The sequence below is a fragment of the Bufo gargarizans genome, chromosome 3 (genome assembly GCF_014858855.1).
Source record: "Bufo gargarizans isolate SCDJY-AF-19 chromosome 3, ASM1485885v1, whole genome shotgun sequence".
Classification (NCBI taxonomy): domain Eukaryota; kingdom Metazoa; phylum Chordata; class Amphibia; order Anura; family Bufonidae; genus Bufo; species Bufo gargarizans.
In genome coordinates, this window is record NC_058082.1 from 397,779,453 (window position 1) to 397,806,585 (window position 27,133).

Consider the following 27,133-nt stretch of genomic DNA (forward strand, 5'->3'; position numbering starts at 1 on the left):
TATGAATTAACACATGTGGAATTATATACATAACAAAAAAGTGTGAAACAACTGAAAATAGGTCATATTCTAGGTTCTTCAAAGTAGCCACCTTTTGCTTTGATTACTACTTTGCACACTCTTGGCATTCTCTTGATGAGCTTCAAGAAGTAGTCACCTGAAATGGTCTTCCAAAGGTCTTGAAGGAGTTCCCAGAGATACTTAGCACTTGTTGGCCCTTTTGCCTTCACTCTGCGGTCCAGCTCACCCCAAACCATCTCGATTGGGTTCAGGTCCGGTGACTGTGGAGGCCAGGTCATCTGGCGCATCACTCAATCACTCTCCTTCATAGTCAAATAGCCCTTACACAGCCTGGAGGTGTGTTTGGGGTCATTGTCCTGTTGAAAAATAAATGATGGTCCAACTAAACGCAAACCGGATTGAATAGCATGCCGCTGCAAGATGCTGTGGTAGCCATGCTGGTTCAGTATGCCTTCAATTTTGAATAAATCCCCAACAGTGTCACCAGCAAAGCACCCCCACACCTCCTCCTCCATGCTTCACGATGGGAACCAGGCATGTAGAGTCCATCCGTTCACCTTTTCTGCGTCGCACAAAGACACGGTGGTTGGAACCAAAGATCTCAAATTTGGACTCATCAGACCAAAGCACAGATTTCCACTGGTCTAATGTCCATTCCTTGTGTTCTTTAGCCCAAACAAGTCTCGTCTGCTTGTTGCCTGTCCTTCACAGTGGTTTCCTAGCAGATATTCTACCATGAAGGCCTGATTCACACAGTCTCCTCTTAACAGTTGTTCTAGAGCAGGCATGCTCAACCTGCGGCCCTCCAGCTGTTGCAAAACTACAACTCCCAGCATGCCTGAACACCCTACTGCTATCAGCCTACAGCAGGGCATTGTGGGAGTTGTAGTTTTACAAAAGCTGGAGGGCCGCAGGTTGAGCATGCCTGTTCTAGAGATGTGTCTGCTGCTAGAACTCTGTGTGGCATTGACCTGGTCTCTAATCTGAGCTGCTCTTAACCTGCAATTTCTGAGGCTGGTGACTCGGATGAACTTATCCTCCGCAGCAAGGCTGGTTTCCTGGGGCGGTCCGCATGTGAGCCAGTTTCTTTGTAGTGCTTGATGGTTTTTGTGACTGCACTTGGGGACACTTTCAAAGTTTTCCCAATTTTTTGGACTGACTGACCTTCATTTCTTAAAGTAATGATGGCCACTCGTTTTTCTTTACTTAGCTGCTTTTTTCTTGCCATAATACAAATTCTAACAGTCTATTCAGTAGGACTATCAGCTGTGTATCCACCTGACTTCTCCACAACGCAACTGATGGTCTCAACCCCATTTATAAGGCAAGAAATCCCACTTATTAAACCTGACAGGGCACACCTGTGAAGTGAAAACCATTTCAGGTGACCACCTCTTGAAGCTCATCAAGAGAATGCCAAGAGTGTGTAAAGCAGTAATCAAAGCAAAAGGTGGCTACTTTGAAGAACCTAGAATATGACATATTTTCAGTTATTTCACACTTCTTTGTTATGTATATAATTCCACATGTGTTAATTCATAGTTTTGATGCCTTCAGTGTGAATCTACAATTTTCATAGTCAAGAAAATAAAGAAAACTCTTTGAATGAGAAGGTGTGTCCAAACTTTTGGTCTGTACTGTATATAAATATTTAATGGCTCCAGTGTTTAATGCTCCTCTGTTTCCACCAGTATATAATCCTCTTCATCATATCCTCCCTCCTAATATTGCGTGCTTTGCCAATAAATATATATTGACCAACCTGTATTGCCAATGAAGAATTTCCCCTGCAAAACATACAAGAATAGGACAGGTTCTATATTCTTGAAGGGGGGGGGGGGGGGGGGTTACAGAACAGACATTCAGATGCAGGCAGCACATGGTGTTGTCCACATCTTTTTTGCCCCCATTGAAATAAATGGGATCGGATGCAGACCAAAAATATGGTCATGTGAATGCACTAAGGATAAATCCACATAACTCTTTTTGGATGAGGAAGTGAAGCAGACCTGCCTACAGAAATGGATTGGAAAGGAATTAGAAATATACAGTAAAGGTAGGATTTATACTTCTGGCTTTGGCTGAAAATTGGCGATGTTTAGCCCTGGTATGTTAGCATTTAGCATTATAGCTTCTCAAAAGATTCACACTTTCACACTTGCAGCAGAGGGATTCAGCAGGCAGTTCAGTCGCCGGCAAAACATATGCCAACTGATTTCATTTTAAGACTGATCAGGATCCTGATCCGTCTTACAAATGCATGATCCGTTTCGATTTTTTTCGCAATTTTACTGGTCTGCGCATGCAGAGAGACGGATCCGGCATTCCGGTATTTTGAATGCCGTATCCGGCACTAATACATTCCTATGTAAAAAAAAAAATGCCAGATCCGGCATTCAGGCATGTCTTGAGTTTTTTGGGCTGGAGATAAAACTGTAGCATGCTGCGGTTTTATCTTTTGCCTGATCAGTCAAAATGACAGAACTGAAGACATCCTGATGCATCCTGAACTGATTACTCTCCATTCAGAATGCATGGGGATATGCCTGATCAGTTATTTTACGGTATAGAGCCCCTAGGACGGAACTCTATGCCGGAAAAGAAAAACGCTAGTGTGAAAATACCATAAGTGTCCAGGCCTCATATTTCGTGCTTATGTCAAGGTTCCAGTCTCCAGGCCCGGTCTCTTTATTAGCTGTTTGCTCTGACTATTCGCCTTTGTATCCAGCTGTTCTGTGATTAGTCCCTGATTAAGCTAAATCCAGCCCCTCCTCTACTGTTCACACCTAGAAGTATAAATGTAAGGCTTTAGTAAGGATTAGATACACAGCTCAGCAGACAGTATCACACATTATAAGAAGAGATACACAGCACATAAGTTGGTATCACACATAAGATTAGATACATGGCTCAGCAGACAGTATCACACATTATAAGAAGAGATACACAGCACAGAAGTTGGTATCACACATAAGATTAGATACATGGCTCAGCAGGCAGTATCACACAGGATAGGATTAGATACACAGCTCATTAGATATACAGCTCAGAACACAGTATCACACGTGATAGGATTAGATACACAGCTCAGCAGACAGTACCACACGTGATAGGATTAGATACACAGCTCAGCAGACAGTATCACACATGAAAGGATTAGATACACCGCTCAGCAGACAGTATCACACAGGAGAGGATTGGATACACAGCTCAGCAGACAGTATCACACAGGATAGGATTAGATACACAGCTCATTAGATACACAGCTCAGCAGACAGGATCACACAGGATATAAATAGATACACAGCTCAGCGGACAGTATCACACATTATAAGATGATATATACAGCACAAACGCTGGTATCACACATAATAGGATTATATACATGGCTCAGCAGACAGTATCACACAGAATAGGATTCGATACACGGCTCAGCAGACAGTATCACACAGGATAGGATTAGATACACAGCTCAGCAGACAGTACCACACATGATAGGATTTGATACACAGCTCAGCAGACAGTATCACACATTATAGGATTAGATACACCGCTCAGCAGACAGTATCACACATGATAGGATTAGATACACCGCTCAGCAGACAGTATCACACATGATTAGAGATGTCCCGAACTAGCTGCCGGCAAACACCGCTTGTTTGCGTTCGCCACAGGGGGTGAACATATGCAATGTTCGGTCCGCCCCCTATTTGTCATCATTGAGCAAACTTTGACCCTGTACCTCACAGTCAGCAGACACATTCCAGCCAATCAGCATACCCTCCCTCCCAGACCCTCCCACCTCCTATCAAAAAGCAAGGACAGCATCCATCTTAGATTCATGCTGCTGAAATCGTTAGCTAGGCCAGTGTTCTGTGTCCACTCCAGTCCTCAAAGACTCATCTGATCTGCTGTAAGGACAGCGTCCAAACAGCACCCCAAAAAGCCTTTTTTTGGGCTGGTACATCATTCTGCTTTTTTCTTCTCTGTAATATAATTGCAGTTGCCTGCCAGCATGTATCAGGCCCACAGAGTGTACTGTGCCCACTGCCAGTGCCCACCACTCATATCTGGTGGCACAGTAGCTTGCATTTAAAACAGTAAAAAAAAAAAATCTCTAATATAATTGCAGTTGCCTGCCAGCGTGTGTCAGGCCCACAGAGTGTACTGTGCCCACTACCAGTGCCCACCACTTATATCTGGTGGCACAGTAGCTTGCATTTAAAACAGTAAAACTATTTTTTCTCTGTAATACAATTGCAGTTGCCTGCCAGCGTGTGTCAGGCCCACAGAGTGTACTGTGCCCACTGCCAGTGCCCACCACTCATATCTGGTGGCACAGTAGCTTGTATTTGAAACAGTAAAACAATTATTTCTCTGTAATATAATTGCAGTTGCCTGCTAGCGTATGTCAGGCCCACAGAGTGTACTGTGCCCACTGCCAGTGCCCACCACTCATATCGTCGTGGTCATGGTGCTGTGATTTCCTTTGGCCCTAGAATAATGCCCAGTGTTCAGAGGCCACGTACCCTGAACTTGAAAAGTTCTGAGGACATAGTTGACTGGCTAACACAGGACACCCGATCTTCTACAGCTTCCTCTCGGAACCATGACGCACCATCCTCCACCAGCTCAGCTTCGGGCACCTCTCAAGTTAACACTTGCCCGCCGCCACCACCAACACTAGCCACCACAGCCGCTTCACTTGATCTGTCAGAGGAGTTATTTACACATCAGTTGGAAAAAATAAGTCATGTGCAACCATTATTGCCAGAAGATGTAAATAACAGGGATAGGTCTCAGTCAGGCAGCATTACACACATGGACGTATGGTGTGATGATGATGATGTTGTACCCGCTGCTGCTTCCTTTGCTGCGTTGTCAGATACAAGTGAAGTGGTTGATGATGATGATGTGTCCGCGGATGTCACGTGGGTGCCTGCTCGAAGAGAAGAAGAACAGATGGGGAGACAAAGAGGAGGAGGAGACGAGTTGGAAGCAGGTGGAGGTCGTCGCAAGGAGCTAGTGGCACAGTCAGACAGCGTGTATCGGCACCCAGGGTCAGCCAGACAGCATGCCAATCAACGCATGCTGTTGCCACCACCAGAATGCCGTCATTGCAAAGCTCAACAGTGTGGCATTTTTTTTGTGTGTCTGCCTCTCATAACAGCGATGCCATTTGCAACCTGTGCAAAAATAAACTGAGTCGTGGGAAGTCCAACACCCACCTAAGTACAACTGCTTTGCAAAGGCACATGATCTCACATTACAAACGCCTATGGGATCAACACATGATGACAAGTACAAGCAGCACACAAACTCAAAGCCACCATCCTCCTCCTGGTCCAGCATCTTCAGCCACGTCCACCACTGCTGTCCTCCTTGACCCCTCTCAACCACCCGCCACTTCGCCTCTTACCTTCAACAGTTCCTGCTCATCTGCCCACAGTCAGGTGTCTGTCAAGGAAATGTTTGAGCGTAAGAAGCCAATGTCACAGTCACCCCCTTGCCCGGCGTCTGACAGCTGGCTTGTCGTAACTCTTAGCCTGCCAACATTTACCATACAAGCTGGTGGAGTCTGAAGCCTTCAAAAAAAATTGTAGCTATTGGGACACCGCAGTAGAAGGTACTCGGCCAATTTTTTTCAGAAAGGGCAATCCCCAACCTGTACTCTATTGTGGAAAAGGAAGTCATGGCATGTCAAGCACACAGTGTTGGGGCAAGGGTCCATCTGACCACTGATATCCGGTCTGCAAAGCACGGTCAGGGCAGGTATATCACTTACACTGCGCATTGGGTAAACCTGCTGACGGCTGTCAAGCATGGAATGCGTGGCTCTGCAGAGGAGTTGGTGACACTGCCACGACTTGCAGGCAGGCCTGCTGCCACCTCCTCTACTCCTCCTACTCCATCCTCTTCGCTAACCTCCTTGGCTGAGTCCTCTTCTGCTGCTGCGTTTTGCTCCACATCAAATGCACCCCCCCCAGCTCCCCAGGGGCTATTCCACATCCCGGATACGACAGTGTCTTGGGATTGACTTGCCTGAAAGCAGAGAGCCACACCGGACCAGCACTCCTGTCCGCCCTGAACGCACAGTTGGATCAGTGGCTGACCCCGCACCAACTGGAGATCGGCAAAATGGCATGTGACAACGGAAGCAATTTGTTGGCGGCATTGAATTTGGGCAAGTTGACACATGTGCCGTGCATGGCACATGTGTTGAATCTGATCGTACAATGCTTTGTGCATAAGTACCCAGGCTTACAGGACATCCTCAAGCAGGCCAGGAAGGTGTGTGGCCATTTCAGGCGTTCCTACGTGGCCATGGCGCACTTTTCAGATATTCAGTGGCAAAACAACATGCCAGTGAGGCGCTTGATTTGCGACAGCCCGACACGTTGGAATTCAACACTCCTAATGTTCGTCTGCCTGCTCCAAAAGGAAAAGCCGTCAATGAGTATTTGTATGACCGGGGTGCTAGGACAGCCTCTGCAGAGCTGGGTACCTAGTCAGTCGCACCGAAGGCACCATCAGCGACATCTTCCCATTTGTTTTCTTCCTGGAGCATGCCCTGGGAAGAGTGCTAGATCAGGCCATAGATGAGCGTGAAGAGGAAGAGAAAGAGTTGGGGTCACCATCACCACCAGAAACAGCCTTATCAGCATTAGGGATGAGCGAACTCGAACTGTATAGTTCGGGTTCGTACCGAATTTTGGGGTGTCCGTGACACGGACCCGAACCCGGACATTTTCGTAAAAGTCCGGGTTCGGGTTCGGTGTTCGTCGCTTTCTTCGCGCTTTTGTGACGCTTTCTTGGCGCTTTTTGAAAGGCTGCAAAGCAGCCAATCAACAAGCGTCATACTACTTGCCCCAAGAGGCCATCACAGCCATGCCTACTATTGGCATGGCTGTGATTGGCCAGAGCACCATGTGACCCAGCCTCTATTTAAGCTGGAGTCACATAGCGCCGCCCGTCACTCTGCTCTGATTAGCGTAGGGAGAGGTTGCGGCTGCGACAGTAGGGCGAGATTAGGCAGATTAACTCCTCCAAAGGACTTGATTAACTGATCGATCTGCAGCTGTGGATCATTGAGCTGCTGATCCTCAATTGCTCACTGTTTTTAGGCTGCACAGACCGTTTGTCAGTCTCATTTTTCTGGGGTGATCGGCGGCCATTTTGTGTCTTGTGGTGCGCCAGCACAAGCTGCGACCAAGTGCATTTAACCCTCAATGGTGTGGTTGTTTTTTGGCTAAAGCCTACATCAGGGTGAAGCTGTGACACCAAGTGCATTTAACCAGCAATAGTCTGTTCATTTTTTGGCCATATACAAAATCAGGGGCAAGCTGCGCCTGTCACCAAGTGCATTTAACCCTCAATGGTGTGGTTGTTTTTTGGCTAAAGCCTACATCAGGGTGAAGCTGTCACACCAAGTGCATTTAACCAGCAATAGTCTGTTCATTTTTTGGCCATATACAAAATCAGGGGCAAGCTGCGCCTGTCACCAAGTGCATTTAACCCTCAATGGTGTGGTTGTTTTTTGGCTAAAGCCTACATCAGGGTGAAGCTGTCACACCAAGTGCATTTAACCAGCAATAGTCTGTTCATTTTTTGGCCATATACAAAATCAGGGGCAAGCTGCGCCTGTCACCAAGTGCATTTAACCCTCAATGGTGTGGTTGTTTTTTGGCTAAAGCCTACATCAGGGTGAAGCTGTCACACCAAGTGCATTTAACCAGCAATAGTCTGTTCATTTTTTGGCCATATCCCAGTCTAATTCTGTCACTAAATCCATACCGGTCACCCAGCGCCTAAATACTAGGCCTCAAATTTATATCCAGCTAAATCTGTCCCTAGTGCTGTAGCTGGGCGAGTTATTTAGTGTCCGTTCAAGCACATTTCTTGTTCTGGGTTGAAATACAATTCCCAATTTAGCAATTTCATAATTTAGTGGTTCCTGCTATATCAGAGCTCTTTGAAATCTATCCCAAAAAGGGTATATAATATTGAAGGTGCACATAGGGTCATTCAGAGTAACTTCACACACACCCGCTACTGTGTATTTCCAAGTCTAATTCTGTCACTAAATCCATACCGGTGACCCAGCGCCTAAATACTAGGCCTCAAATTTAATTCCCTCTAAATCTCTCGTTACCCACCGCTGTACTGTTGTTGCTGGGCAAGATATTTAGTGTCCGTCAAAGCACATTTTTTGTTCTGGGTTGAAGTACAATTCCCAATTTAGCAATTTCATAATTTAGTGGTTTCTGCTATATCAGAGCTATTTGAAATCTATCCCAAAAAGGGTATATAATATTGAAGGTGCACATAGGGTCATTCAGAATAACTTCACACACACCCGCTACTGTGTATTTCCAAGTCTAATTCTGTCACTAAACCCATACCTGTCACCCAGCGCCTAAATACTAGGCCTCAAATTTAAATCCCTCTAAATCTCTCGTTACCGTTGTCCTGTTGTAGCTGGGAAAGTTATTTAGTGCCCGTCAAAGCACATTTTTTGTTCTGGGTTGAAGTACAATTCCCAATTTAGCAATTTCATAATTTAGTGGTTCCTGCTATATCAGAGCTATTTGAAATCTATCCCAAAAAGGGTATATAATATTGAAGGTGCACATAGGGTCATTCAGAATAACTTCACACACACCCGCTACTGTGTATTTCCAAGTCTAATTCTGTCACTAAATCCATACCGGTGACCCAGCGCCTAAATACTAGGCCTCAAATTTAATTCCCTCTAAATCTCTCGTTACCCACCGGTGTACTGTTGTTGCTGGGCAAGATATTTAGTGTCCGTCAAAGCACATTTTTTGTTCTGGGTTGAAGTACAATTCCCAATTTAGCAATTTCATAATTTAGTGGTTTCTGCTATATCAGAGCTATTTGAAATCTATCCCTAAAAGGGTATATAATATTGAAGGTGCACATAGGGTCATTCAGAATAACTTCACACACACCCGCTACTGTGTATTTCCAAGTCTAATTCTGTCACTAAACCCATACCTGTCACCCAGCGCCTAAATACTAGGCCTCAAATTTAAATCCCTCTAAATCTCTCGTTACCGTTGTCCTGTTGTAGCTGGGAAAGTTATTTAGTGCCCGTCAAAGCACATTTTTTGTTCTGGGTTGAAGTACAATTCCCAATTTAGCAATTTCATAATTTAGTGGTTCCTGCTATATCAGAGCTATTTGAAATCTATCCCAAAAAGGGTATATAATATTGAAGGTGCACATTGGGTCATTCAGAATAACTTCACACACACGCTTCTGTGCATTTCCAAGTCTAATTCTGTCACTAAATCCATACCGGTGACCCAGCGCCTAAATACTAGGCCTCAAATTTAATTCCCTCTAAATCTCTCGTTACCCACCGCTGTACTGTTGTTGCTGGGCAAGATATTTAGTGTCCGTCAAAGCACATTTTTTGTTCTGGGTTGAAGTACAATTCCCAATTTAGCAATTTCATAATTTAGTGGTTTCTGCTATATCAGAGCTATTTGAAATCTATCCCTAAAAGGGTATATAATATTGAAGGTGCACATAGGGTCATTCAGAATAACTTCACACACACCCGCTACTGTGTATTTCCAAGTCTAATTCTGTCACTAAATCCATACCGGTGACCCAGCGCCTAAATACTAGGCCTCAAATTTAATTCCCTCTAAATCTCTCGTTACCCACCGTTGTACTGTTGTTGCTGGGCAAGATATTTAGTGTCCGTCAAAGCACATTTTTTGTTCTGGGTTGAAGTACAATTCCCAATTTAGCAATTTCATAATTTAGTGGTTTCTGCTATATCAGAGCTATTTGAAATCTATCCCTAAAAGGGTATATAATATTCAAGGTGCACATTGGGTCATTCAGAATAACTTCACACACACACGCTTCTGTGCATTTCCAAGTCTAATTCTGTCACTAAATCCATACCGGTCACCCAGCGCCTAAATACTAGGCCTCAAATTTATATCCCGCTGAATTTGAATACAATACATTGGGCCAAATAATATATTTGTTGTTGTGGTGAACCATAACAATGAGAAAAACATCTAGTAAGGGACGCGGACGTGGACATGGTCGTGGTGGTGTTAGTGGACCCTCTGGTGCTGGGAGAGGACGTGGCCGTTCTGCCACATCCACACGTCCTAGTGTACCAACTACTTCAGGTCCCAGTAGCCGCCAGAATTTACAGCGATATATGGTGGGGCCCAATGCCGTTCTAAGGATGGTAAGGCCTGAGCAGGTACAGGCATTAGTCAATTGGGTGGCCGACAGTGGATCCAGCACGTTCACATTATCTCCCACCCAGTCTTCTGCAGAAAGCGCACAGATGGCGCCTGAAAACCAACCCCATCAGTCTGTCACATCACCCCCATGCATACCAGGGAAACTGTCTCAGCCTCAAGTTATGCAGCAGTCTCTTATGCTGTTTGAAGACTCCGCTGGCAGGGTTTCCCAAGGGCATCCACCTAGCCCTTCCCCAGCGGTGAAAGACATAGAATGCACTGACGCACAACCACTTATGTTTCCTGATGATGAGGACATGGGAATACCACCTCAGCATGTCTCTGATGATGACGAAACACAGGTGCCAACTGCTGCGTCTTTCTGCAGTGTGCAGACTGAACAGGAGGTCAGGGATCAAGACTGGGTGGAAGACGATGCAGGGGACGATGAGGTCCTAGACCCCACATGGAATGAAGGTCGTGCCACTGACTTTCACAGTTCGGAGGAAGAGGCAGTGGTGAGACCGAGCCAACAGCGTAGCAAAAGAGGGAGCAGTGGGCAAAAGCAGAACACCCGCCGCCAAGAGACTCCGCCTGCTACTGACCGCCGCCATCTGGGACCGAGCACCCCAAAGGCAGCTTCAAGGAGTTCCCTGGCATGGCACTTCTTCAAACAATGTGCTGACGACAAGACCCGAGTGGTTTGCACGCTGTGCCATCAGAGCCTGAAGCGAGGCATTAACGTTCTGAACCTGAGCACAACCTGCATGACCAGGCACCTGCATGCAAAGCATGAACTGCAGTGGAGTAAACACCTTAAAACCAAGGAAGTCACTCAGGCTCCCCCTGCTACCTCTTCTGCTGCTGCCGCCTCGGCCTATTCTGCTGCTGCCGCCTCGGCCTCTTCCTCCGCCTCTGGAGGAACGTTGGCACCTGCCGCCCAGCAAACAGGGGATGTACCACCAACACCACCACCACCACCTCCGTCACCAAGCGTCTCAACCATGTCACACGCCAGCGTTCAGCTCTCCATCTCACAAACATTTGATAGAAAGCGTAAATTCCCACCTAGCCACCCTCGATCCCTGGCCCTGAATGCCAGCATTTCTAAACTACTGGCCTATGAAATGCTGTCATTTAGGCTGGTGGACACAGACAGCTTCAAACAGCTCATGTCGCTTGCTGTCCCACAGTATGTTGTTCCCAGCCGGCACTACTTCTCCAAGAGAGCCGTGCCTTCCCTGCACAACCAAGTATCCGATAAAATCAAGTGTGCACTGCGCAACGCCATCTGTAGCAAGGTCCACCTAACCACAGATACGTGGACCAGTAAGCACGGCCAGGGACGCTATATCTCCCTAACTGCACACTGGGTAAATGTAGTGGCAGCTGGGCCCCAGGCGGAGAGCTGTTTGGCGCACGTCCTTCCGCCGCCAAGGATCGCAGGGCAACATTCTTTGCCTCCTGTTGCCACCTCCTCCTTCTCGGCTTCCTCCTCCTCTTCTTCCACCTGCTCATCCAGTCAGCCACACACCTTCACCACCAACTTCAGCACAGCCCGGGGTAAACGTCAGCAGGCCATTCTGAAACTCATATGTTTGGGGGACAGGCCCCACACCGCACAGGAGTTGTGGCGGGGTATAGAACAACAGACCGACGAGTGGTTGCTGCCGGTGAGCCTCAAGCCCGGCCTGGTGGTGTGTGATAATGGGCGAAATCTCGTTGCAGCTCTGGGACTAGCCAATTTGACGCACATCCCTTGCTTGGCGCATGTGCTGAATTTGGTGGTGCAGAAGTTCATTCACAACTACCCCGACATGTCAGAGCTGCTGCATAAAGTGCGGGCCGTCTGTTCGCGCTTCCGGCGTTCACATCCTGCTGCTGCTCGCCTGTCTGCGCTACAGCGTAACTTCGGCCTTCCCGCTCACCGCCTCATATGCGACGTGCCCACCAGGTGGAACTCCACCTTGCACATGCTGGACAGACTGTGCGAGCAGCAGCAGGCCATAGTGGAGTTTCAGCTGCAGCACGCACGGGTCAGTCGCACTACAGAACAGCACCACTTCACCACCAATGACTGGGCCTCCATGCGAGACCTGTGTGCCCTGTTGCGCTGTTTCGAGTACTCCACCAACATGGCCAGTGGCGATGACACCGTTATCAGCGTTACAATACCACTTCTATGTCTCCTTGAGAAAACACTTAGGGCGATGATGGAACAGGAGGTGGCCCAGGAGGAGGAGGAGGAGGATGAGGAAGAGGGGTCATTTTTAGCACTTTCAGGCCAGTCTCTTCGAAGTGACTCAGAGGGAGGTTTTTTGCAACAGCAGAGGCCAGGTACAAATGTGGCCAGCCAGGGCCCACTACTGGAGGACGAGGAGGACGAGGATGAGGAGGAGGTGGAGGAGGATGAGGATGAAGCATGGTCACAGCGGGGTGGCACCCAACGCAGCTCGGGTCCATCACTGGTGCGTGGCTGGGGGGAAAGGCAGGACGATGACGATACGCCTCCCACAGAGGACAGCTTGTCCTTACCCCTGGGCAGCCTGGCACACATGAGCGACTACATGCTGCAGTGCCTGCGCAACGACAGCAGAGTTGCCCACATTTTAACCTGTGCGGACTACTGGGTTGCCACCCTGCTGGATCCACGCTACAAAGACAATGTGCCCACCTTACTTCCTGCACTGGAGCGTGATAGGAAGATGCGCGAGTACAAGCGCACGTTGGTAGACGCGCTACTGAGAGCATTCCCAAATGTCACAGGGGAACAAGTGGAAGCCCAAGGCCAAGGCAGAGGAGGAGCAAGAGGTCGCCAAGGCAGCTGTGTCACGGCCAGCTCCTCTGAGGGCAGGGTTAGCATGGCAGAGATGTGGAAAACTTTTGTCAACACGCCACAGCTAACTGCACCACCACCTGATACGCAACGTGTTAGCAGGAGGCAACATTTTACTAACATGGTGGAACAGTACGTGTGCACACCCCTCCACGTACTGACTGATGGTTCGGCCCCATTCAACTTCTGGGTCTCTAAATTGTCCACGTGGCCAGAGCTAGCCTTTTATGCCTTGGAGGTGCTGGCCTGCCCGGCAGCCAGCGTTTTGTCTGAACGTGTATTCAGCACGGCAGGGGGCGTCATTACAGACAAACGCAGCCGCCTGTCTACAGCCAATGTGGACAAGCTGACGTTCATAAAAATGAACCAGGCATGGATCCCACAGGACCTGTCCGTCCCTTGTCCAGATTAGACATTAACTACCTCCCCATAACCATATATTATTGGACTCCAGGGCACTTCCTCATTCAATCCTATTTTTATTTTCATTTTACCATTATATTGCGATGCTACCCAAAGTTGAATGAACCTCTCCTCTGCCTGTGTGCTAGGCCTAAATATATGCCAATGGACTGTTGCAGTGGTGGCTGACATGAAGCCTGATTCTCTGCTATGACATGCAGACTAATTCTCTGCTGACATGAAGCCAGATTGTCTGTTACGGGACCTCTCTCCTCTGCCTGGGTGCTGGGCCTAAATTTATGACAATGGACTGTTGCAGTGGTGGCTGACGTGAAGCCTGATTCTCTGCTATGACATGCAGACTGATTCTCTGCTGTCATGAAGCCAGATTGTCTGTTACGGGACCTTTCTCCTCTACCTGGGTTCTGGGCCTAAATTTATGAAAATTGACTCTTACAGTGGTGGGTGACGTGAAGCCTGATTCTCTGCTATGATATGAAGACTGATTCTCTGCTGACATGAAGCCAGATTGTCTGTTACGGGACCTTTCTCCTCTGCCTGGGTTCTGGGCCTAAATTTATGAAAATTGACTCTTACAGTGGTGGGTGACGTGAAGCCTGATTCTCTGCTATGATATGAAGACTGATTCTCTGCTGACATGAAGCCAGATTGTCTGTTACGGGACCTTTCTCCTCTGCCTGGGTTCTGGGCCTAAATTTATGAAAATTGACTCTTACAGTGGTGGGTGACGTGAAGCCTGATTCTCTGCTATGATATGAAGACTGATTCTCTGCTGACATGAAGCCAGATTGTCTGTTACGGGACCTTTCTCCTCTGCCTGGGTTCTGGGCCTAAATTTATGAAAATTGACTCTTACAGTGGTGGGTGACGTGAAGCCTGATTCTCTGCTATGATATGAAGACTGATTCTCTGCTGACATGAAGCCAGATTGTCTGTTACGGGACCTTTCTCCTCTGCCTGGGTTCTGGGCCTAAATTTATGAAAATTGACTCTTACAGTGGTGGGTGACGTGAAGCCTGATTCTCTGCTATGATATGAAGACTGATTCTCTGCTGACATGAAGCCAGATTGTCTGTTACGGGACCTTTCTCCTCTGCCTGGGTTCTGGGCCTAAATTTATGAAAATTGACTCTTACAGTGGTGGGTGACGTGAAGCCTGATTCTCTGCTATGATATGAAGACTGATTCTCTGCTGACATGAAGCCAGATTGTCTGTTACGGGACCTCTCTCCTCTGCCTGGGTGCTGGGCCTAAATATATGCCAATGGACTGTTGCAGTGGTGGCTGACGTGAAGCCTCATTCTCTGCTATGACATGCAGACTAATTCTCTGCTGACATGAAGACAGATTCTCTGTTACGGGACCTCTCTCCTCTGCCTGGGTGCCGGGGCCTAAATATCTGAGAATGGACTGTTCCAGTGGTGGCTGACGTGAAGCCTCATTCTCTGCTATGACATGCAGACTAATTCTCTGCTGACATGAAGACAGATTCTCTGTTACGGGACCTCCCTCCTCTGCCTGGGTGCTGGGCCTAAATATATGCCAATGGACTGTTGCAGTGGTGGCTGACGTGAAGCCTCATTCTCTGCTATGACATGCAGACTAATTCTCTGCTGACATGAAGACAGATTCTCTGTTACGGGACCTCCCTCCTCTGCCTGGGTGCTGGGCCTAAATATATGCCAATGGACTGTTGCAGTGGTGGCTGACGTGAAGCCTCATTCTCTGCTATGACATGCAGACTGATTCTCTGCTGACATGAAGCCAGATTCTCTGTTACGGGACCTCTCTCCTCTGCCTGTGTGTGTGCTGGGCCTAAATATATGCCAATGGACTGTTGCAGTGGTGGCTGACGTGAAGCCTCATTCTCTGCTATGACATGCAGACTGATTCTCTGCTGACATGAAGCCAGATTCTCTGTTACGGGACCTCTCTCCTCTGCCTGTGTGTGTGCTGGGCCTAAATATATGCCAATGGACTGTTGCAGTGGTGGCTGACGTGAAGCCTCATTCTCTGCTATGACATGCAGACTAATTCTCTGCTGACATGAAGACAGATTCTCTGTTACGGGACCTCCCTCCTCTGCCTGGGTGCTGGGCCTAAATATATGCCAATGGACTGTTGCAGTGGTGGCTGACGTGAAGCCTCATTCTCTGCTATGACATGCAGACTGATTCTCTGCTGACATGAAGCCAGATTCTCTGTTACGGGACCTCTCTCCTCTGCCTGTGTGTGTGCTGGGCCTAAATATATGCCAATGGACTGTTGCAGTGGTGGCTGACGTGAAGCCTCATTCTCTGCTATGACATGCAGACTGATTCTCTGCTGACATGAAGCCAGATTCTCTGTTACGGGACCTCTCTCCTCTGCCTGTGTGTGTGCTGGGCCTAAATATATGCCAATGGACTGTTGCAGTGGTGGCTGACGTGAAGCCTCATTCTCTGCTATGACATGCAGACTAATTCTCTGCTGACATGAAGACAGATTCTCTGTTACGGGACCTCCCTCCTCTGCCTGGGTGCTGGGCCTAAATATATGCCAATGGACTGTTGCAGTGGTGGCTGACGTGAAGCCTCATTCTCTGCTATGACATGCAGACTAATTCTCTGCTGACATGAAGACAGATTCTCTGTTACGGGACCTCTCTCCTCTGCCTGGGTGCCGGGGCCTAAATATCTGAGAATGGACTGTTCCAGTGGTGGGTGACGGGAAGCCAGATTCTCTGCTATGGAACCTCTCTCCAATTGATTTTGGTTAATTTTTATTTATTTAATTTTTATTTTAATTCATTTCCCTATCCACATTTGTTTGCAGGGGATTTACCTACATGTTGCTGCCTTTTGCAGCCCTCTAGCTCTTTCCTGGGCTGTTTTACAGCCTTTTTAGTGCCGAAAAGTTCGGGTCCCCATTGACTTCAATGGGGTTCGGGTTCGGGACGAAGTTCGGATCGGGTTCGGATCCCGAACCCGAACATTTCCGGGATGTTCGGCCGAACTTCTCGAACCCGAACATCCAGGTGTTCGCTCAACTCTAATCAGCATCGCTTGCTGGACCTGCGGCAACGCTGGAAGAGGAGTCTGAGGAAGAGGAGTCAGAGGAGGAATGTGGCTTTGAGGAGGAGGAAAACCAACCACTGCAGGCATCCCAGGGTGCTCGTTGTCACCTATCTGGTACCCGTGGTGTTGTACATGGCTAGGGGGAAGAACAGACCTTCAATGAGAACAGTGAGGACGAAAAACGGGACATGAGTAGCTCGGCATCCACCCTTGTGCAAATGGGGTCTTTCATGCTGTCATGCCTGTTGAGGGATCCTTGTATAAAAAGGCTACTAGACCCCCGTATAAGCAGAAAGTGGCTGAAATGTTACCGAATTATCAGAAGTTGGAAAGGATGCAGCAGTTCCAAAACAAGTTAAAAAGTATGCTTTACACAGCGTATAAGGGTGATATCACAGCACAATGGGAATCTAACAGGGGAAGAGGTGAAAGTAATCCTCCTCCTACCACGACCATGCCGGCAAGGACAGGACGCTTTACCGACGTGTTGTTGATGGAGGACATGCAGAGCTTTTTAAATCCTACGCATCGCCACAGCCCTTCGGGGTCCACCCTCAGAGAACGACTCAACCGACAGGTAGCAGACTACCTCGCCTTAACTGCAGAAATTGACACTCTGAGGAGCGATGAACCCCTTGACTACTGGGTGTGCAGACTTTACCTGTGGCCTGAGTTATCTCAATTTGTGATAGAACTGCCCCGCTTCAAGTGTCCTGTCAGAAAGGACCTTCAGTGCAGCAGGAGGTATTGTCACTGAGAAGGGAAGTCGCCTAGGTGAAAAAAGTCTAGATTACCTCACCTTTATTAACATGAATGAGGCATGGAACCCGAAGGGACTGACAGTGGGCGATACATTAGACTAAAAAAGGCCTGATGAGATGCCTTGGGCTAAAAATTGTCCACACGCTGCTGTATTTAGTCTCTGCATGCCGGCTGACTTGCGTGACTTCTCCGCCACAAACTAGTGTTCAAGTCGCAATGTTTTAGTGCACTTTCTGCCTGGAAAAAAGCGGCTGCAACAATACCTAATTTTTCAGGCATGAGTTGCACTGGTGCTGCACTGTGGCTGCAAAAACAAAACGAAAAAAAAAGGCACATATGTGTCAATTCCCCTTCGTGATCGTTACCTTGTTGTGGTGAAGGGGCTTGCTTATCACAATAAAGCGATCACCTCTGAGTGTGTTGGCAATGGCAATGTTGGCACAACCGAGACGATAAGGTCGTTGCTTCATTGTGAACAGACCAAAAGCGATCGACTGGATAATTTTGCATAGAAAAAACATTCATTTTCTTTGTGATCATCTAAGGTGATCATTAAAGCCTACTAGGCCAACAATGGCCCCACACTGCAGAATCATTGTTTTCTGGGTCACTTAACTGTCACTGAACTACTTCAGCATGACCATAGGCTTTGAAAAACCGCCATCGCCTGCAATCTCCCAAACGTGTGCACGAGCACAGTCATCACTACACCAAGATTGACGCATAGAGGAATCAAGTTTATGTCATGAGTGTGTCAACTCTTTGCGGTTGTCTAAAATGTATTCGTTACATGTCCCCTGATAGGGGGCGTAACAGAGATTAAACAGATAAGAATAGTACTACTTAACACACCACTCATATCTGGTGGCACAGTACATTGCACGGCACACGCGCAATGCCCCAAATTGGAAGTAGGAGGACCGACCAAGCATATTTTTCCATCTCCTGGTTGCTAAAATCTATTCCATCGACCGGCCCCTGATAGGGGACGTAACAGGGATTAAACTGATAGGAATAGTACAACTTAACATACCACTCAGATCGGGTAGCACAGTACATTGCATGGCGCACGCGCAGTGCCCCAAATTGGAAGTGAGAGGACCGACCAAGCATCTTTTTCTATCTCCCGGTTCATAAAATCAATTTCATACACCGGCCCCTGATAGGGGATGTAACAGGGAATAAACTGACAGGAATAGTACTACTTAACATACCACTCAGATCAGGTAGCACAGTACATTGCACGGCACACGCGCAGTGCCCCAAATTGGAAGTAAGAGGACCGACCAAGCATCTTTTTCTATCTACCGGTTCCTAAAATCTATTACATACACCAGCCCCTGATAGGGGACACAACAGGGATTAAACTGCTAAGAATAGTACTACTTAAACACACCACTCATTTAGGGTGGCACAGTACACTGCACGGCGCACACGCAGTGCCCCAAATTGGAGGTAAGAGGACCGACCAACCATCTTTTTCCATCTCCCTGTTCCTAAAATCTATTCCATACACGGGCCCCTGATAGGGGACAAAACAGAGATTAAAACAGAGATTTTTATTTAAAAAAAAGAGGACAGCCTCTGCGGAGCTGGGTATTTTTTGGCCGCGTTACTGAACGCTTATGCACAATGGCTGCAGGCTCATGCGTCCTTTTGCAGAGGTGACAAACCTGGTCAGTCAAACCCAAGGCAACATCATCAACCTCATCCCATATGCGTTTTTTCTGGAGTGTGCCCTGCGAAGAGTGCTGGATCATGCTGTAGATCAGCATGAAGAGGAAGAGTTGTGGTCACCATCACCACCAGAAGCAGCCTTGTCGTCGTCGATTGCTGGACCTGCGGCAACACAGAGAGAGGAGTCTGAAGAAGAGGAGTCAGAGGAGGAAGGTGGCTTTGAGGAGGTGGAAGACTAACCACAGCAGGTGTCCCGGGGGCTTGTTGTCACCTTTCAGGGACCCTTGGGGTTGTATGTGGCTGGGTGGAGGAAGAGACCTTCAATGACGTCAGTGAGGGCAAGGAACGGACATGGTTAGCTTGGAATTCAACCTTGTGCAAATGGGGAGTTTTTGGTTGTGCAAATGGACTGTTTGCGGTTGTTTGCGGTGCGTTAAATGGGGAGTTTGGTCTGTCATAGTTTGGTCTGTCACTGTGAAGCGGGTGTAACCCTTACACTACCTGATCGATACAACATCATACCTGATGTTTTAAAGCATGTTATTCCAAACAATTTAGGAATGTTAGGTGATTTATGCCCTTTATGGATTAAAACCCGACTGCGTCAACTACGTAATTTTCCATGGGAGTTTTGCCATGGATAGAGGATATGGTGGCTCACTCCGCTTGTGGCTGTGGATGGGTGCTACCAAGCCTGAATTACTCACCCAGTCAAAAGAAATATTTAGAAAATGTAGAGAGGCTGAGCACTCTCCACCTGGACCACACAGAGACTGACACAATGAGTGATGATGATAATATTTATTACACCTGAGTGCAGATTCAGCAATTCAAATACTAAAGCAATAAAATCTAACAAATAGTAAAATTCAAAATAATTCTGAATAAACATTCAGAATGAAAACAGCATTGCAAATAACTGGGCATACAATGAATTTATAAGATGCAATGGGTGCTCTGTAAGACTCCGAATGGTTGATATACCCCCAAAAATATATATAATCGATAGAAATTCGATGTGAATAATCGATATTATGAAAAATCGAGAAATATTTTGTTGAATGAATACTCAGTGTTTGTTCGAATGGGTGTCCGGACAAAGTTCAATAAATTTCATTCGTTTATTTAGATATACTCGACATATATCCCCTGTCTGGCAAAGAGTAATCACACTTACGATTTCCGTCTGACTAAAGCTCACAGTGGCGTCTCGCGTGGATAATGGTGTCAGATGCGGCGGTACCTGATTGCAGTGATTCAGCTGGAGCGGTGCAAGCAGCGAATTGGCAGCCCCCGATATAGGTGTTCTCCAGTGGTCTTCTCAACTTTTTTCAGGTATAGCGAAGATGTGAATAAGATTTAGCATTTATCGTGATCCTGTTGGTATTTAGGTCAGAATATTAGCTGTGTGCCAGAAAATCGAGAGTTCGTCAGGGTAAAGTTTCCAATTCAAATTGTTGGGGTCAAGATATATTCATCAGCTGATGTGCGGGTCTTAAAAACTAGACTCGTTTCGGGGTCTTTTCCTAGCCCCTTCCTCATGGTAGCCCACAAAGGGGGTCTGCCACTTTTTATACCCAACATCCTCTAGGGTTACGCAAAGTAGAAAATCTGAGATGGGTCTAGTTGAATATACAAATCCGGTATGGAGTAGAAAAGAGAGAGCACATGTCATATATATCTTTGCATAACAATTTTCAGTAATAATCTTATTTTGATATTTGACAAATTGCTTATATCAATGTCCCATATAATTTTAAATGTGGTTATAGTGCGGTTTATAAATCGCAGATGCGTTTTTTCCAGAAAATGCAATTTTTATGCGTTTTTTCAATTTTCTTGTCCCTGGTTACTGTATATATAAATATATATTCTATAAATAATAAAGGTTATCTGAAACAATCAAAATACATAACATAAAAATATATCTCGTATAAAACCTAATATAGAAGAAATGTTAAATATTATCTAAGTTAAAACTTCATTAGAATAGTCAACATTAGTCCTCTTTTAATATATAATATTTCATAATCTCTCACTGCTGTGTATATGGATCATCTGAATAGGCATTATAATACTTTTAAAATATAATATAAAACATTAAATACAACAAATGAGGCATACAACATAAGGAAATATTCTGAAGACCTGTTTAAAAACCCAATAAAAGTGAGTGTTAACCATTATTGTCCAGGGCAGGCCTCATTGGAGAGCAGGGATGTGGGTGGGAGCCCTCCATCCAAGGAGGACCAGAGTGGGTAGAACAAACCACCTCTGGACCTGGGTCAGATGGGGGGCTCCCATCCTGAAATCGGACTTAGAGAAAACCGTACATTTCAGATTCGGCCCACATTCAGGCCCATAGGTATAATTGAGTCGAAATTAAAAATGAATCTAGATTCGACGCAAGACATTTGTTTGATGAAATCCCCGCCTCTCCAATGTGGCCTAACCCTTTCAATGGCAGCAAAGGATAGGCAATTTGGGTCCTGATTGTGATGCAATTTAAAATGTCTGGAGACAGTATGTTTGTCTGATCCACTTCAAATTTTTTGTGAAATATTCAGATATTCTTTCCTTCAGCGCCCTTTTCATGCGTCCTATATATTGTTTGTTGCACGGACACTGAAGGATGTAGATAACATTTTTACTATTACATGTTAAAAAATCTAGTATTTCATGTATAAAACTATTAGAAGTGGATGAGACGTTCATTGTTTTTTTTAGGGAACTGTGTTTTTTTTTTTTTACAGTTCGGGCAAATATTGCATCTAAAAAGGCCCTTCAGATTGAGCCATTTATGTATAGTCGGGTCCAGGGTAGATTTTCCAGGTTTAACAGTCGGGGCAATTTTGAAGTCTAAGCTGGGAGCTTTAGTGTAAATTATGATTGGCTTCCTTGGTAATAGCGTTCCTATAATTTTATCTTTTTGGATAAAGTGGCAGTGTTTATTTATAATTGTTTCAATTTTTTTGTAATGTGAATTGAAGGGAAGAATAATATTCATTCGTTCCAATTCTGGCATCTTTTCACGATTTGTAGGATTTTCTATCTCTTCCAAAGTTTTGTTGAAGAAAGTCTGTCTATCTAGATCTTTTATCCTATTCAAAGAGTCCTCAACATATTTCATTGGATAATTTTTTTCCTTATATTGTAATTTTAATGCCTCGGCTTCTTGTTCAAAAGTGTCATTATTAGTGCAGTTCCTCTTTAAACGTCTGAATTGGCTGCCTGGAATGTTGAGCAGCCACCTGGGCAAATGACAACTGGAGTGAAGAATAAAACTATTTCTAGCTGTCGGTTTTTGATATGTTGAGCATATTAATTTATCTTGTTCAGCTCTAATATTTAAATCAAGGAATTCTAGATGTGTTTTACTAGTTTTGGAGGAGAGACGAAGATTCAGTTGGTTTAAATTAATCGCCTCCAAAAAGGAAACCGATGACGTTTCGTTGCCCTTCCAAATAAAAATCACATTGTCTATATAACGATAGAACCAGGTCCGACCCCCTTAAATGGTTGATGGTAACTTCTTCCCAATCTGCCATAAAAAGATTTGCATAACTGGGGGCGAACCTGGTGCCCATGGCTGTCCGGTAATCTGAAGGTAATAATCCGTATCAAAATAAAAATAATTGTGTTTTAAAATCAGTTCAACGCCCTCTGCTATAAAATTAATTCGTTCATCATAAAAGAATTAGCTATTTTTAAGTTGATTAATCATTGCTGTGTATGGTCAATTAATGTGTATAATGTTTGAACGTCCAGGGTACCAAAAATCCATTCAGGGTCATAATTTAACCTTTCTATAATGTCCACTATTTGAGTCGTGTCCTTTGAGTCGTATTTCCAATGAGGCCTGCCCTGGACATTAATGGTTAACACTAATTTTTTTGGGGGGGGGGGGTTTTAAACAGGTCTTCAGAATATTTCCTGTATATTTCCTGTATATATAGAATATTTTCCTCCATATGTCGTATGCCTCATTTGTTGTATTTAATGTTTTATATTATATTGTAAAAGTATTATAATGCCTATTCAGATGATCCATATACACAGCAGTGAGAGATTCTGAAATATACTTTCTTGGGGAAAATAAACACAATTGCATTTTTTTTAACCGCACAAAAACCGCATCAGAAAATTTACATAAGATAATGATAGTACTCAATGGCAAATATTAAAAGAGGACTAATGTTGACTATTGTAATGAAGTTTTAACTTAGATAATATTTAACATTTCTTCTATATTAGATTTTATTTGAGATATCTTATTATGTTATGTATTTTGATTGTTTCAGATAACCTTTATTATTTATAGAATATATATTTATATATACAGTAATCAGGGACAAGAAAATTGAAAAAATGCATACAAAACGCATTTGCTGGAAAAAACGCACTTGCGTTTTTTCAGAAAAACGCTTCTGCGATTTATATACCGTACTATAACCACATTTGAAATTATATGGGACATTGATATAAGCAATTTGTCAAATATCAAAATAAGATTATTACTGAAAATTGTTATGCAAAGATATATTTGACATGTGCTCTCTTTTTTCTACTCCATACCGGATTTTATATTCAACTAGAATATCTCGGATTTTCTACTTTGTGTAACCCTAGAGGATGTTGGGTATAAAAAGGGGCAGACCCCCTTTGCGGGCTACCACTGAGGAAGGGGCTAGGAAAAGACCCCGAAACGTGTCTGGTTTTTAAGACCCGCACATCAGCTGATGAATATGTCTTGACCCCAACAATTTGAATTGGAAACTTTACCCTGACGAACTCTCGATTTTCTGGCACACAGCTAATATTCTGACCTAAATACCAACAGGGTCACGATAAATGCTAAATCTTATTCACATCTTCGCTATACCTGAAAAAAGTTGAGAAGACCACTGGAGAACATCTATATTGGGGGCTGCCAATTCGCCTGCACCGCTCCAGCTGAATCACTGCAATCAGGTACCGCCGGATCTGACACCATTAGCCACGTGGGTATATCTAAATAATCAAATGAAATTTACCGAACTTTGTCCGGACACTGAGTATTCATTCGACAAAATATTTCTCGATTTTTCATAATATCGATTATTCACAACATCGAATTTCTATCGATTATATACATTTTTGGGGGTATATCAACCATTCGGAGTCTTACAGAGCACCCATTGCATCTTATCAATTCATTGTATGCCCAGTTATTTATGATGCTGTTTTCATTCTGAATGTTTATTCAGAATTATTTTGAATTTTACTATTTGTTAGATTTTATTGTTTTAGTATTTGAATTGCTGAATCTGCACTCAGGTGTAATAAATATTATCATCATCACTCATTGCGTCAGTCTCTGTGTGGTCCAAGTGGAGAGTGCTCAGCCTCTCTACATTTTCTATATAGTTTTGCCATGGATCCACCTCCGGCATGCCACAGTGCAGGTGTTAGTCCCTTGAAATAACTTTTCCATTACTATTGTGGCCAGAAAGAGTCCCTGTTGGTTTTAAAATTCGCCTGTCTATTGAAGTCTATGGCGGTTCGCCCGCTCGCCTGAAATTTTATGTTTGCGACATCTCTACACATGATAGGATTAGATACACAGCTCAGCAGACAGTATCACACATAATGGGATTAGATACACAGCTTAGCAGTAAGTATCACACATGATAGGATTAGATACACAGATCAGCAGGCAGTATCACACACAATAGGCTTAGATACATGACTGCAGACAGTATCACACATGAAAGGATTAGATACACAGTACAGCACACAGTATCACACATTATAGGATTAGATACACAGCTCAGAAGACAGAATCACACATGATGGGATTAGATACGCATTTTAGCAGACAGTATCCCACAGAATAGGATTACATACACAGCTCAGCAGAAATTATCACACACAACAGGGATTAGATACACATTTTAGCAAAACGTATCACACATGATTAGATATGCAGCTTTGCAGTAAGTATCACACATGATAGAATTAGATACACAGCTCAGCAGGCATTATCACACATGATATTATTAGATACACAACTCAGAAGGCAGTATCACACACTATAGGCCTAGATACACTACTCTGCAGGTAGTATCACACAGAAAAGGATCAGATACACAGCTCAGCAGAAATTATCACACACGACAGGATTAGATACAAATCTAAGCAAAATGTATCACACATGATAGGTTTAGATACACAGCTCAGAAGGCAGTATCACACATGATATCATTGGATACACAACTCAGCAGGCAGTATCACACACAATAGGCTTAGATGCACGACTCTGCAGACAGTATCACACAGAATAGAATTAGATACACAGCTCAGCAGGCAGTATCACACAGACTAGGATCAGATGCACAGCTCAGCAGAATTTATCACACACGACAGGATTAGATAAACATTTTAGCAAAACCTATCACACATGATAGGTTTAGATACACAGCTCAGCAGGCAGTATCACACATGATAAGATTACATACACAACTCAGCAGGCAGTATCACACACAATAGGCTTAGATACACGACTCTTCAGACAGTATCGCACATATAAGGATTAGATACACAGCTCGACAGGCAGTATCACACATGATATGATTAGATACACAGCTCAGCAGGCAGTTTCACACATGATAAGATTAGATATGCAGCTTTGCAGACAGTATAACACATGATAGGATTAGATACACAGCTAAGCAGACAGTATCACACATGATAGTTTTAGATACACAGCTCAGCAGAAAGTATTACACATGATAGGATTAGATACACGACTCTGTAGACAGTATCACACAGGATAGGTTTAGATACTCTACTCTGCAGACAGTCTCACACATGCCAGGATTAGATACATATCAGAGCAGACAGTATCACACAAAGTAGAATTACAGAGGTACACGGCTCCGCAGACAGTATCACACATGAAATGATTAGATACACAACTCAGCAGGTAGTATCACACACAATAGGCTTAGATGCACGACTCTGCAGACAGTATCACATATGCTTGGATTAGATACACAGATCAATAAGCAGTATCTCACATAATATGATAAGATATGCAGCTGAGCAGACAGTATCACACATGATATGATTAGTTACACAGCTAAGTAGGCAGTATTACACATGATATTTGGATTCTGTCCTTTATTTTCATGTGTTTGACATTCGCACATTTAATATTCTCAACAGATCTTACCAAATCTAGCTAGGTCTGCTGCTAAATATCTCATCCGTGAGGCTAATTTCTCTGCAGCTTGAGCAATAAGCTAAATGTGAAGCACTCACCGCCCAGTGGTTGTGATGTTTATTGCAGCTTTTTAGAGTTTAGTTACAATCTTGTGATATGATGTTGTTTTGCTCTCAGGACAAAATTGACACCACTTCCAGTTTGGAGATCAGGTAAGAGAGGACGCATCTGTATGATGCTTATTGATAATAAATAAATGTAAATGTAGTGGCGCTATAATGTGGACCCCAGGCCTCTCGGATGTCCTGCAGGCTGGGCTGGCACTGTGGCAGCATACGGTTGGCATGGCAGCAGAAAGGCTCTGGGGCTGTCATTGTGTGCTCTGGAACTTTTCCCTTCACAGCCACTGCTATCTGCCTGTCCCTGCCTCTCGTGCAGTGCAGACTCTTCAGGAGGCAAACTGTATTATAAGTGCACGGGATGAGCAGTAGAGATAGCCTTGGTATTGGTCCACGGATGCCAGGAGACCCTCTGCCACTGTGACACAGGACCACTATATGCAGTGCCTCATCCACTTAAAGGTATTTTAAATGGCAATGCTGCCCATGCACTGAAGCTGATATACAATTTGAACTGAGATTCACTATCTATTTATATCTCTATAGGGAACTGTGTCACACATCTATGATTGTGCATTTTTACATTGGGCTTCTGCAGCAAAGCGTTATCTGTGCTTTGCTGCTTTGCAAGTTAACTCCACCAGCTCTCCCGTATACCACTGTACATTAGCGCCTAATTTGTGTATAGGTATCCTAATTGATTGCCATCACTATATGCTCTGATAGGTGTCATCAAACCATGGTTGATGGTGTTTTGTAAATTACAGGTGACTGAGATTTTCGTCTACTGCTGTACA